General features: G+C 42.3%; 2 non-coding genes across 2 annotated transcripts; one reads left to right on the forward strand and one right to left on the reverse strand.

The window, feature by feature from the left end:
- Positions 1–3684: 3684 nt before the first annotated feature.
- trnar-ucu (transfer RNA arginine (anticodon UCU)) lies at positions 3685–3775 on the reverse strand. Its single transcript is given in 2 exon segments — positions 3685–3720; positions 3739–3775. It is a non-coding gene; the product is annotated as a tRNA-Arg (tRNA).
- Positions 3776–14739: 10964 nt separating this feature from the next.
- trnaf-gaa (transfer RNA phenylalanine (anticodon GAA)) lies at positions 14740–14812 on the forward strand. Its single transcript has one exon. It is a non-coding gene; the product is annotated as a tRNA-Phe (tRNA).
- Positions 14813–15303: the final 491 nt, after the last annotated feature.

Consider the following 15303-nt stretch of genomic DNA (forward strand, 5'->3'; position numbering starts at 1 on the left):
TGTCCAATCTTTCCTCGTAAGACAGCCCACCCATTCCATGTATTAGTCTCGTAAACTTTCTCTGTACTACCTCCAATGCATTTACATCCTTCCGCAAATAAGGAGACCAGTACAGTACTCAGTACTGCAGAAGAGGTCTCACCAATGTCCTGTATAGCTGAAGCATAACCTCCCTACTATTGTATTCAATTCCCATGGTGATAAATGATAACATTCTATTAGCTTTCCTAATTACGTGCTGGACCTGCATACTAACCTTTTGCAATTCATGCCCTCGGACACCCAGATCCCTCTGCATCTCAGAGCTCTGCAATCTCTCACCATTTAGATAATATGCTTTTTTATTCTTCCTGCCATAGTGGACAATTTCCGACTTTCCCACATTATACTCCATTTGCCAGGTCTTTGCCCAATCACTTAACCTATCTATATCCCTTTGTAGCCCCCTTATGTCCTCTTCACAACCTACTTTCCTACCTATCTTTGTGATCAGCAAATTTAGCAACAATACCTTCGGTCCCTTCATCTAAGTCATTTATATAAATTGTAAAAAGTTGAGGCCCCAGCACAGATCCCTGTGGCACACCACTCGTTACTTCTTGCCAACCAGAAAATGACCCATTTATGCTGACTCTCTGTTTCCTGTCAGCTAGCCAATCTTCTATCCATGCCAATATGTTACCCCCGACACCATGAGCTTTTATTTTCTGCAATAACCTTTGATATGGCACCTTATCCTTCTGGAAATCGAAATACAATACATCCACTGGTTCCCCTTTATCCACAGCACATGTAACTCCCTCAAAGAACTCCAATAAATTGGTTAAACATGATTTCCCTTTCAAAAAACCATGTTGACTCTGCCTGATTACCTTAATTTTTTCTAAATGCCCTGCTATAACATCCTCTGTAATAGCTCCAAACATTTTCCCTCAGACAAATGTTAAGCTAACTGGCCTGTCGTTTCCTGCTTTCTGTCTCCCTCCCTTTTTGAATAAATGAATTACATTCACTCTTTTCCAATCTAACGGAACCTTCTCGAATCTAGGGAATTTTGGAATATTAAAACCAGCGCATCAACTATCTCACTAGCCAATTCAGGACCTGGCGACTTGTCAACCCGCAGCTCCAACAATTTGTTTAGTACCACTTCCCTGGTGATTGTAATTTTCTTGAGTTCCTCCATCCCTTCAATTTCCTGATATACGGCTAATACTGGGATGTTATTTGTATACTCAATAGTGAAGACCGATGCAAAGTATCTGTTTAATTCATCTGCCATCTCTTAATTATCCATTATTAATTCCCCAGACACACTTTCTATTGGACCAACAGTCACTTTGTTAACTCTTTTCTTTTTAAAATATCTATCGAAAGTCTTACTAGTTGTCTTGAAATTTCTTGCGAGCTTTCTCTCATACTCTAATTTTACCTTCCTTATCAATCTTTTAGTCATCCTTTGCTGTTTTTTTTATATTCTGTCCAATCTTCTGACCTGCCTCCCACCTTTGCACAATTATAGGCTTTTTCTTTAAGTTTGATAGTATCTTTAACTGTTTTCGTGAACCATGGATGGTGAGTCCCACCTTTGGAACTTTTCTTTCTCGTTGAAATGTATCTATTCTGTGTATTCTGAAATATCCCCTTAAATGTCTGCCACTGCATCTCTATTGACTTATCCCTTAACCTAATTTGCCAGTTCACTTCAGCTAGCTCTGCTTTCATGACCTTATAATTGCCCTTATTTAAATTTAAAATACTAGTCTGGGACCCACTCTCCTCTCCCTCAAACTGAATGTAAAATTCAATCATATTATAATCGCTACTACCTAGGGGCACCTTAACTATGAGGTCATTAATTAATCCTATCTCGTTGCACAATGCCAGGTCTAGTATAGCCTGCTCTCTGGTTGGCTCCAGAATGTATTGTTCCAAGAAATTATCCCCAAAACATTCTATGTATTCCTCATCTAGGCTACCTCTGCCCATCTGAATTTTCCAATCTATATGTAGATTAAAATCCCCCATAATTATCACAGTACCTTTCTGACAAGCTGCCATTATTTCTTCTTTTATATCCCATCCGACAGTGTGGTTAATGTTAGGTGGCCTGTACACCACTCCCACAAGTGACTTCTTGCCTTTATGATTTCTCATTTGTACTCAAACTGCTTTTGCATCCTGATCTCCAGAACTCAGGTCATCCCTCTCTATTACGCTAATACCATCATTAATTAACAGAGCTACCCCGCCACCTTTTCCGAGCTTCCTGTCCTTCCAAAATGCCATGTCACCTCCAATATTCACATCCCAATCTATGTCGCCCTGCAGCCATGTCTCTGTAATGACTATCAGATCGTACTTATTTATTCTATTTGTGCTCCCAGTTCATCTGTTTTGTTTCAAATGCTCCATGCATTCAGATACAGAGCATTTAGTTTTGTCCTTTTATTATTTTTGTCACCTCTAGCCTTATCTGTCGATTTACTCTTAGATTTGTACATTCTGTCCCTTCCTGTCACAGTCTGTTTATCATTTCCCATATTTATACCTTTCTCTCTTGCCTTGTCTCTCCTCCTTGATTCACCATATCTTCCCAAATTTGATCCCTTGCCCCCACTATTCGGTTTAAAACCGTCTCTACTTCCCTCGTTATGTGGCTCGCTAGAACACCGGCACCAGCACGGTTCAGGTGTAGACCGTCCCAACGGTACAGCCACCTCTTTCCCCAGTACTGGTGCCAATGCCCCATGAACCAGAACCCACTACTACCACACCAGTCTTTCAGCCGCACATTACTTTCTCTAATCTTATTTGTCCTATGCCAATTTGCACATGGCTCAGGTAATAATCCAGAGATGATTAACTTTGAGGTTCTGCTTCTTAATTTGGTGCCTAATTCCTCATACTGACTTTGCAGAACCTCTATCCTTGTCCTGCCTATGTCGCTGGTACCGACATGGACCACGACGACTGGATCCTCCCCCTCCCATTGTATGTTTCGCTCCAGCCCTGAGCAGATGTCCTGAATCCTGGCACCGGCAGGCAACACAGCCGTCTGGACTCTTGCTTTTGCTGCAGAGAACAGAGTCAATCCACCTTACTATACTGTCCCCTACTACCACTACATTCCTTTTTTCTCCCTCTTTGAGCCGCAAACACTTACTGCAGACGTGTTTGCCCTGGATCACACTGGCATCCAGGAACTCCCACATGCTGCAGCTGTGACACATCACCTGTCCTGTCATCCTTAACGTGTTTCAATTAACTACTTAAATATTTTATTCAATTATTCATTTTATTGCATATTTTATTAAACTTACCACTAGTTTGTTTACTATTTTAAACGTTAGGACTAAAATGGATCTTAATCACTTACCAGATGCGCATCAAGCAGGTCGGTTCTTCCAAAACAATCAACTACCTGCTTGCCTGTGATGTCACAGCTTACCAGATCCTCACCAAACAGCTCCTTCCACTGCACCGAAGAAAGAACCAAATCCTGTATCCTCACCCCAGCGGCTCTCTGTTTCCCTGCTCTCACTCTCCATTGTGACGTCACTCCTCGATTTTTTTCCCCTGCTCTGCTCCTGCCGTGCTCCTCTCTCTCTCGCTCTGTCTCCGAGTCTGTGCTTTTGGCGCATTTCTTGTTCCGTTGTGCTCCTCTGTTTCTGGTCCATAATCTGACTCTGGTGGGACTTGAACCCACAACCTTTGAATATCGTCTTAATCATTATTTAGAAGTCCAACACGCTATCCATTGCGCCACAGAGCCTCACACATTTTTATTAACATCACTAAGGCCTTTGATCTTGTCAGCAGAGACGGCCTCTTCAAACTGCAATGGAACATAGGCTGCCCTCCTGACCTCTTGGGCATCATCTCTTCTTTCCACGAGAACATGCACAGTTCCATCAGTTACAATGGAGCAACATCAGACGCTTTCAAGATCAGCAGTGGGGTAAAGCAGGGCTGCGCGCTGGCGCCAACTCTCTTAGGAACAGAGGAACATAGGAGTAAGCTATTCAGCCCGTCGAGCCTGCTCTGTCATTCAATTCGATCATGGCTGATCACCTACCTCAAAGCCCCTTTCCTGTGCTATCCCCATATCCCTTGATGTCATGAGTATCAAGATTTCTATCAATTTCTGTCTTGAACATGCTCAATGATTGAGCTGCCACAGCCCTCTGGGGCACAGTATTCCAATGATTCACCACCGTCTGAGTGAAGAAATTCCACCCATCTCAGTTTTAAATGGCCTACTCCTTATTCTGAGACGATGTCCTTTGGTTTTAGACTCACCAACCAGGGCAAACATCCTGTCTACATCCACACTGTCACGCCCTGTAAGAATTTTGTCAGTTTCAATCAGATCACCTCTCATTCTTCGAAACTTTAAGGAATACAGGCCCAGTTTCCTCATAAGACAATCCCACCATCCCAGGGATTAGTCTGGTGACAGAAAAACAAGAAATGCTGGAACCACTCAGCAGGTCTGGCAGCATCTGTGAAAAGAGAAGCAGAGTTAACGTTTCAGGTCAGCGACCCATCTTCGGAACTGACATATATTAGAAAAGTCACAGGTTATAAGCAAGTGGGGTGGGGGTGGGGCAAGAGATAACAAAGGAGAAGGTGTAGATTGGACAAGGCCACATAGCTGACCAAAAGGTCATGCAGCAAAGGCAAACAATATGTTAATGGTGTGTTGAAAGACAAAGCATTAGTACAGATTAGGTGTTAATGGACTGAATATTGAACAGCAGGAAGTACAAACCTGAAAAAAAACAGTAGGTAAGCAAACTGAACAAACTGAGATGAAATGAAATAAATGCAAAAAAAAGATTAGTCTGTTGACCCTCTGTTTCACCCCCTCTATGGCAAGTGTATCCTTCATAAGATGAGGAGACTAAACTGTACACAATACTCCAGTGCGGATTCACCAAGGCTCTAGACAATTGCAGCAAGACATCTTTACTCCTGTACTCATGACCCCTCGTGTGGGTACAACATACCATTTGCCTTCCTAATTGATTGCTGCACCTGCACAAGAGCTTTTAGTGTCTCAGGAACAAGGACACCCAGGTCCCTTTGGACATCGACACTTCCCAACCTCTCACCATTTAAGAAATACTCTGTCTTTCTGTTTATTCTACCAAAGTGAATAACTTCACACTTATTCACATTATATTCCATGTTCTTGCCCATTCACTTAGCCTCTCCAGGTCCCCTGGAAGCCTCTCTGCATCCTCCTCACAACTCACACTTCACCGAGCTTTGTGTCATCTGCAAACTTGGAAATATTACATTTAATCCCCACATCCAAATCATTTATAGAGGTTGTTAACAGCTGTGGCTCCAACACTGATCCTTGCAGTACCCCAATAGTAACAGCCTGCCATCCTGAGAAGGACCCGTTATTCCTGCTCTCTGTTTTCGGTCTGTTAACCAATTCTCAATCCATATCAGTATATTATCCCCAAGCCTATGTGCTCTGATATTGTTTACTCACCTCCTGTGTGGGATCTTACCAAAGGAAAATACAAATACCACACATCCACTGGTTCTCCTTTATCTGTTCTATAGGTAACATCCTCAAAAATCTCAACAGGTTTTTCAAACCTGTTTTCCTTTTCATAAATCTATGTTGACTCTGCCCAATCATGTCATCATTTTCGAACTGTCTAGTTATCACATCCTTTATAATTGGCATATTCTTCTCCATGCTGCTATTGTACACTTTCAATTACTCAGATATAGGTGTTCACCTGCACATCAGAGCTGACGACAAGCTGTTCAACTTGGCAAGACTGTGCGCCAAGACCAAAGTGGGTAAATTCCTAGTCTGTGAGTTGCTATTTGCTGATGATGCTGTGCTGACATCCCATAATGAAGTTCAGTCACAGCAGCTTGTAGATCGGTTCTCCCTGGCCTGCAAAGAGTTTGGACTGACAATCAGCATCAGGAAGATGAAAGTTATGGGCCAGGACGTAGAGACTCCACTTTCCATCAACATCGACAACCTCACTTTGGAGGTTGTCAACAGCTTCACATACCTTCAATCAACAATCACCAGCAATCTGTCCCTTGATGCTGAAATCAGCACCAGGATTGCCAATGCTGCAGCTGTCATGTCAAAGTTGAGAAGCCAAGTGTGAACCGACAGCAAACTGACCGAAAATACAAAGCTCCACGTGTACCAGGCTTGTGTTCTCAGCACCCTCCTTTATAGTAGAGAAGCATCAACAACTTATACAAGCCAAAAAAAGCGGCTGAACAGCTTCCACCTCCACTGCCTCAGATGGATACTGGGCATCTCCTGGCAGGACAGAGTGCCGAATGCGGAAGTACACCAGCGTGCAGGGATCCGCAGCATGTTTGCCCTCTTGAGTCAGCGGTGACTCTGTTGACTGGGCCAAATGGATGACGGTCACATTGCCAAATACATGCTCTATGGTGAGCTTGCTATCAGCACGAGATCAACAGGTCAGGGAAAAAAATCAAGTCCTTTGGAGAGGTTTGAGTTAATTCAGGAGAGTGGGCATGGATTTATAAATGGGAGTTCATGCTTGACTAATCTAACTGCATTTGTTGATAAACTATCTGAGAATGCTGATGACGGGAATGCAGTGGATGTTGTTTATATGGATGTTACGAAAGCATTTTATAAAGTACCACATAAAAGGGTGGTTAACAAAATTGAGGTTCATGGATTAGGAGGGTCAGTATCCATTTGGATAGTAAATTGTTTTAAAGACTGAAAACAGCGAGTCATATTAAATGGTTTTTGGTCAGACCGGAGGATAGTCGACAGTGGTGTTCCCCAAGGGTCAGTGCGAGAACCACTGCTTTTTTTGCTAAAGGTAAGTGACTTGGATCTTGGAATACAGAGTAGAATCTCAAAATATGCCGATGACACCAAACTTGGAGGAGTGGCAAACAGTGAGGATGATATGAACTGCCTGCAACAGGACAGTGATAGGCCAGCAGAATGGGCAGACAGGTGGCAGATGGAATTTAATAGTGACAAGTGTGAGGTGATGTATTTTGGCATAAGGAATAGGGAGAGGCAATATATACTTAATGGCACAGTTCTAAAGAGTGTACTGGAATAGAGGGACTTGGGGTTCATGTGCACCGATCTTTGAAGGTGGCAAGACATATTGCGAGAGTGGTTAGCAAAGCATATGGGATCTTGGGCTTTATAAATAGAGGCGTTGAGTACAAAAGCAGGGAAGTTATGCTGAACCATTATAAAGCTCTGGTTCGGCCCCAATTGGAGTGTTGCTTCCAGTTCTGCTCAGCAGACTTTAGAAAGAATGTGAGGGTCCTTGAGAGGACGCAGAGGTGATTTACCAGAATGGATCCAGGGATGGGGGATTTTAGTTACAAGGTTAGGTTGGAAAAGCTAGGATTATTCTGCCTATATCAAAGGAGATTGAGTGGAGAATTGATAGAGGTGTATAACACCTCGAGAGAACAGGCCATCCTAGACTGGGTATTGTGTAATGAGAAAGGATTAGTTAACAATCTTGTTGTGTGGGGTCCCTTGGGGAAGTGCGCCCATAATATGATAAAATTCTTCATTAAGATGGAGAGTGAGAGAGTTGATTCCGAGACTCGGGTCCTGAATCTAAATAAAGGAAACTATGAAGGTATGAGGCGGGAGTTGGCGATGATAGATTGGGGAACGTTACTTAAAGGGTTGACAGTGGATAGGCAATGGCTAGCATTTAAAGAGCGCATGGATGAATTACAACAATTGTTCATTCCTGTCTGTGCAAAAGTAAAACAGGAAGGGTGGCTCAACTGTGGCTTACAAAAGAAATTAAGGAAAGTATTAGATCCAAGGAGGAGAAATATAAAATGGCCAGAACAAGCAGCAAACCTGAAGATTGTGAGCAGTTTGGAATTTAGCAGAGGAGGACAAAAGGATTGATTAAGAAGGGGGAAATAGAGTATGAGAGTAAGCTAGCAGAGAACATAAAAACTGACTGTAAAAGCTTCTATAGATATGTGCAGAGAAAAAGATTAGTGAAGACAAATGTGGGTCCCTTACAGTCAGAAACGGGGGAATTTATAATGGGGAACAAAGAAATGGCAGACCAATTAAATACATACTTTGGATCTGTCTTCACAAAGGAGGATACAAATTATCTCCCAGAAATGTTGGGGAACATAGGGTCTAGTGAGAAGGAGGAACTGTATGAAATCAGTATTAGTAGGGAATGTTTGGGAAATTGATGGGATTGAAGGCCGATAAATCCCCAGGGCCTGATAATCTACATCCCAGAGTAATTAAGGAAGTGGCCCTTGAAATAGCAGATGCATTTCTGGTCTTTTTTCAAAATTCTATCGACTCTGGAACAGTTCCAATGGATTGGATGGTAGTTAATGTAACTCCATTATTTAAAAAAAGAGGCAGAAAGAAAACAGCGAATTATATACCGGTTAGCCTGACATCAGTCGTGGGGAAAATGCTGGAGTCCATTATAAAAGATGTAATAGCAGAGTGCAATAATAACTCGTCTCCACTCCTAGTATTTCTAAATCCCACACATTCACTATAATGTGAACAATTATTTCCTGTTGTGTCTCTCTCAGATTTGTAAACTTCACTGTATTGGAGTGAGGTGACATCTACTGGCGGGAAGCAAGAACTGCAATCAAGCAGCAGAAACTCCACAGTCTGTCAGGGTTAAAGAAACATTGCAATGTGAGGAAACAGCGAAGTGGTTTGACTGGGTAGATGGAGACATGATTCCACTTGTGGTGGTGTCTGAAGCAAAGGCCAGAAATACAAAATTGTCATTAATAAAAGAAATGAGGAATTCATGAAAAATGTAGTAACGGAGTGAATGGTTAGAATGTGGATAGAATAGAAAGTGAGATTGGATGGACAGACGCAGTCTGAAAGGATGGCTGAAACAAAAGGTGAGTGCCCAGAAACGTTAACTGTGTTTCTCACAGCACAGATGCTGCCAGAGCTGCTGAACATTTCCAGCACTTTCTGTTTTTATTTCAGCATTTGCAGGATGTTGCTTTGATCTGAAAAAAAATGGATGATTGGCTGGGGGGTTCCAGTGAAATTCCACAGCAGCTAATAAAGCCTGACCTGTCAGTGGCTCGTTGGTCTAGGGGTATGATTCTCGCTTAGGGAGTATGGTTAATTAACATGCGAGAGATCCTGCGTTCAAGTCCTGGACGAGCCCTGGTCTGCTGGCATTTTTAGATTAAGGTTATCTATTGGTGTCAGCCTTGCAGAAGGTGGAATTGACTTCCATACGGAGCTGGCTTGAGGACCAGACAACTGGATTCAAAGAGCTTGTCGACAAAATTGCAATTAACTAAATGTACAGATGGCCAAGTGGGAATATAAAGTTGTTGCTGTAATTGTGACCTGACTCCAAAAACAACAGGACTGGGTTCTGGACTGGAATGGAATGGAATTCTTCAGTGTTTCTGTTGTTTGGCTTGCATTGACTCATCAATTTTCTTGTTTTTCACTTTGTCGATGCCTTTGAATAATTGTGGATCCTTCTTCAGGGTGTCTCCTTTCACCAGGTAGTTCTGACCTCCGATGATGTTGATTGTAATCAGCTTCAATTCGCTGATAGTTTTGGAAGTGAGCAGATTTCCTTTGCTTGAGTCTGCAACATGGAACTCAGTCTGACATGTGGACCCATGGGAGGATTTGAATGCCATCCCTGCGTTGGAGTTGCATCCATCCAATAAGAGACCGAGTAGAAGTGACAGTTCTGTCAGTCGAATATGAGACTTTTAATGGCAGGGTTGTGAGTTTGAGTGCCATTCTGTTTTTCCCTTTTTTAAGGCTTCATGAGCAGAGAGTACAGGGAGTGTTTGAAATGAGCAAGTCTCGCTTTGATTCAGGACTCTTACCTCTCAGCACCATCTCACGATGAAAGATTGAATTTGATCACAGTTCATTCTCAGCTCGGGGTCTGTGCGGCTCAATGGCACTTCTGGCTGTCTCCCGCTTCACAATCCATCAGTACTGAAAAAGCAATGGGGAATATTACTCACATGTTGTGTTCTTTAATTTTTTGGAAAACTTGAATGTATGTATTTTCTTCCAAAACAAGGACACCAAGCTGCTGTTAATGTAGTGCTGAAATAGCTCAGTTGGGAGAGCGTTAGACTGAAGATCTAAAGGTCCCTCGTTCAACCCTGGGTTTCAGCAATTTCACTTCTTTATGTGTCCCTTGCCTTGGATCTGATTTTCCAGTTGCACAATTTACTTTGAGATTATTTACCAAGCACCAGTGGATTGAATTTGAGAAACAACACAGAATCATTTACAACATAGAAGGTGGTCATTTGGCCTATCACGTCCATGCTGGCTCTCCCCGTAACAATCTAGTCAGTTCCACTCACCAGATCGATCCCTTTCCTCCTGCAAGTTTCTTTCCTTCAAGTATCCATCCAATTTCCTTTTCAAATCATTGATTGTCTCTGCTTCCACCACACTCGTGGGGCCAAGACATTACCACCTACAACATAAAAAATTCCACCTCATCAAGGATGGGAAATACTTACATCTTCTATATTTGCTTATTCTCTATTTCTATGAGAATAGACTGGCAGTCAACATGAAAGGAAACCCAAAAATCTTCGAGCAGCATGTAAATGATAAGTGGGTAGTAAGAGGTTGAGTCGGGCCTATTAGGGACAAAAAGGATAATATAAGCTTAGAGGTGCAGGGCAATGTTAATCTACTTAATGAGTACTTTGCATCAGTGATCACTAAGGAAGTGGAATTTGACAAAATATCAGTTGAAGTGAAGAAAGTAGAGACAATGGAGAGAGTACAAATTAGGAGAGGGAGGTACTAAAAAGGCTGGCTGTGCTTAGGGAAGATAAATCACCTGGTCCGGATGGCTCACATCCCAGGTTGCGAAAGGAAATGCGGATGCAGATAACGGAAGGGCTTGCTATAATCTTCCAATCTTCCCTGGATACGGGGGAGGTGCCAGAGGATTAAACAGTGGCAAATGCGACACCCTTATTCAAGAAAGGGTGTAAGGACAGTCCGGGTAACTACAGGCTAGTTAGATTAACAGCAGCGGTGGGGAAGGTTTTAGAAAGAATAATCAGGGTAAAAAATCAACAGTCACTTGGAGAGGTTCGAGTTAATTAAGGAGAGTGAGCATGGATTTATAAATGGGAGTTCATGCTTGACTAATCTAACTGCATTTTCTGATGAACTAACAGAGCAGGTTGATGAAGGGAATGCAGTGGATGTTGTTTATATGGATTTTAAGGAAGCGTTTGACAAGGTACCACATAAAAGGGCGGTTAACAAAATTGAGGTTCGTGGTATAGGAGGGTCAGTGTCCAATTGGATAGAAAATTGGTTTAAGGACAGAAAACAGCGAGTCTTATTAAATCGTTCTTTGTCAGACTGGAGGATAGTTGACAGTGGTGTTCCCCAAGGGTCAGTGCTAGAACCACTGCTTTTTCTGCTCAAGGTAATTGACTTGGATCTTGGAATACAGAGTAGAATCTCAAAATATCCCGATGACAACAAACATGGAGGAGTGGCAAACAGTGAGGATGATATGAACTGCCTGCAACAGGACAGTGATAGGCTAGCAGAATGGGCAGACAGGTGGCAGATGGAATTTAATAGTGACAAGTGTGAGGTGATGTATTTTGGCATAAGGAATAGGGAGAGGCAATATATACTTAATGGCACAGTTCTAAAGAGTGTACTGGAATAGAGGGACTTGGGGTTCATGTGCATCAATCTTTGAAGGTGGCAAGACATATTGCGAGAGTGGTTCGCAAAGCATATGGGATCTTGGGCTTTATAAATAGAGGCATTGAGTACAAAAGCAGGGAAGTTATGCTGAACCATTATAAAACTCTGGTTAGGCCCCAATTGGAGTGTTGCTTCCAGTTCTGCTCAGCAGACTTTAGAAAGAATGTGAGGGTCCTTGAGAGGACGCAGAGGCGATTTACCAGAATGGATCCAGGGATGGGGGATTTTAGTTACAAGGTTAGGTTGGAAAAGCTAAGATTATTCTGCCTATATCAAAGGAGATTGAGTGGAGAATTGATAGAGGTGTAAAACACCTCTAGAGAACAGGCCATCCTGGACTGGGTATTGTGTAATGAGAAAGGATTAGTTAACAATCTTGTTGTGTGGGGTCCCTTGGGGAAGTGCGCCCATAATATGATAAAATTCTTCATTAAGATGGAGAGTGAGAGAGTTGATTCCGAGACTCGGGTCCTGAATCTAAACAAGAAAACTATGAAGGTATGAGGCGGGAGTTGGCTATGATAGATTGGGGAACGTTACTTAAAGGGTTGACAGTGGATAGGCAATGGTTCGCATTCAAAGAGCGCATGGATGAATTACAACAATTGTTCATTCCTGTCTGTGCAAAAGTAAAACAGGAAGGGTGGCTCAACTGTGGCTTACAAAAGAAATTAAGGAAAGTATTAGATCCAAGGAGGAGAAATATAAAATGGCCAGAACAAGCAGCAAACCTGAAGATTGTGAGCAGTTTGGAATTTAGCAGAGGAGGACAAAAGGATTGATTAAGAAGGGGGAAATCGAGTATGAGAGTAAGCTAGCAAAGAACATAAAAACTGACGGTAAAAGCTTCCATAGATATGTGTAGAGAAAAAGATTAGTGAAGACAAATGTGGGCCCCTTACAGTCAGAAACGGGGGAATTTATAATGGGGAACAAAGAAATGGCAGACCAATTAAATACATACTTTGGATCTGTCTTCACAAAGGAGGATACAAATTATCTCCCAGAAATGTTGGGGAACATAGGGTCTAGTGAGAAGGAGGAACTGTATGAAATCAGTATTAGTAGGGAATGTTTGGGAAATTGATGGGATTGAAGGCCGATAAATCCCCAGGGCCTGATAATCTACATCCCAGAGTAATTAAGGAAGTGGCCCTTGAAATAGCAGATGCATTTCTGGTCTTTTTTCAAAATTCTATCGACTCTGGAACAGTTCCAATGGATTGGACGGTAGTTAATGTAACTCCGCTATTTAAAAAAAGAGGCAGAAAGAAAACAGCGAATTATATACCGGTTAGCCTGACATCAGTCGTGGGGAAAATGCTGGAGTCCATTATAAATGATGTAATAGCAGAGTGCAATAATAACTCGTCTCCACTCCTAGTATTTCTAAATCCCACACATTCACTATAATGTGAACAATTATTTCCTGTTGTGTCTCTCTCAGATTTGTAAACTTCACTGTATTGGAGTGAGGTGACATCTACTGGCGGGAAGCAAGAACTGCAATCAAGCAGCAGAAACTCCACAGTCTGTCAGGGTGAAAGAAACATTGCAATGTGAGGATCCAGCGAAGTGGTTTGATTGGGTAGATGGAGACATGATTCCACTTGTGGTGGTGTCTGAAGCAAAGGCCAGAAATACAAAATTGTCATTAATAAAAGAAATGAGGAATTCATGAAAAATGTAGTAACGTAGTGAATGGTTAGAATGTGGATAGAATAGAAAGTGAGATTGGATGGACAGAAGAAGTCTGAAAGGATGGCTGAAACAAAAGGTGAGTGCCCTGAAACGTTAACTGTGTTTCTCACAGCACAGATGCTGCCAGAGCTGCTGAACATTTCCAGCACTTTCTGTTTTTATTTCAGCATTTGCAGGATGTTGCTTTGATCTGAAAAAAAAATGGATGATTGGCTGGGGGGTTCCAGTGAAATTCCACAGCAGCTAATAAAGCCTGCCTTGTCAGTGGCTCGTTGGTCTAGGGGTATGATTCTCACTTAGGGAGTATGGTTAATTAACATGCGAGAGATCCCGGGTTCAAGTCCCGGACGAGCCTTGGTCTGCTGGCATTTTTAGATTAAGGTTATCTATTGGTTTCAGCCTTGCAGAAGGTGGAATTGACTTCCAAACGGAGCTGGCTTGAGGACCAGACAACTGGATTCAAAGAGCTTGTCGACAAAATTGCAATTAACTAAATGTACAGATAGCCAAGTGGGAATATAAAGTTGTTGCTGTAATTGTGACCTGACTCCAAAAACAACAGGACTGGAATGGAATGGAATTCTTCAGTGTTTCTGTTATTTGGCTTGCATTGACTCATCGATTTTCTTGCTTTTCACTTTGTCGATGCCTTTGAATAATTGTGGATCCTTCTTCAGGGTGTCTTCTTTCACCAGGTAGTTCTGACCTCTGATGATGTTGATTGTAATCAGCTTCAATTCGCTGATAGTTTTGGAAGTGAGCAGATTTCGTTTGCTTGAGTCTGCAACATGGAACTCAGTCTGACATGTGGACCCATGGGAGGATTTGAATGCCATCCCTGCGTTGGAGTTGCATCCATCCAATAAGAGACCGAGTAGAAGTGACAGTTCTGTCAGTCGAATATGAGACTTTTAATGGCAGGGTTGTGAGTTTGAGTGCCATTCTGTTTTTCCCTTTTTTAAGGCTTCATGAGCAGAGAGTACAGGGAGTGTTTGAAATGAGCAAGTCTCGCTTTGATTCAGGACTCTTACCTCTCAGCAGCATCTCACGATGAAAGATTGAATTTGATCTCATTTCATTCTCAGCTCGGGGTCTGTGCGGCTCAGTGGCACTTCTGGCTGTCTCCTGCTTCACAATCCATCAGTACTGAGAAAGCAATGGGGAATATTACTCACATGTTGTGTTCTTTAATTTTTTGGAAAACTTGAATGTATGTATTTTCTTCCAAAACAAGGACACCAAGCCGCTGTTAATGTAGGGCTGAAATAGCTCAGTTGGGAGAGCGTTAGACTGAAGATCTAAAGGTCCGTGGTTCAATCCCGGGTTTCAGCAATTTCGCTTCCTTATGCGTCCCTTGCCTTGGTTCTGATTTTCCAGTTGCACAATTTACTTTGAGATTATTTCCCAAACACCAGTGGATTGAATTTGAGAAACAACACAGAGTCATTTACAACATAGAAGGTGGTCATTTGGCCTATCACGTCCGTGCTGGCTCTCCCCGGAGCAATCTAGTCAGTTCCACTCACCAGCTCGATCCCTTTCCTCCTGCAAGTTTCTTTCCTTCAAGTATCCATCCAATTTCCTTTTCAAATCATTGATTGTCTCTGCTTCCACCACACCCGAAGACATTACTACCCACAGCATAAAAAATTCCACCTCATCAAGGATGGGAAATACTGACATCTTCTATATTTGCTTATTCTCTATTTCTATGAGAATAGACTGGCAGTCAACATGAAAGGAAACCCAAAAATCTTCGAGCAGCATGTAAATGATAAGTGGGTAGTAAGAGGTTGAGTCGGGCCTATTAGGGACAAAAAGGA

Source organism: Heterodontus francisci, chromosome 35 (assembly GCF_036365525.1).
Source record: "Heterodontus francisci isolate sHetFra1 chromosome 35, sHetFra1.hap1, whole genome shotgun sequence".
NCBI classification, from domain to species: domain Eukaryota; kingdom Metazoa; phylum Chordata; class Chondrichthyes; order Heterodontiformes; family Heterodontidae; genus Heterodontus; species Heterodontus francisci.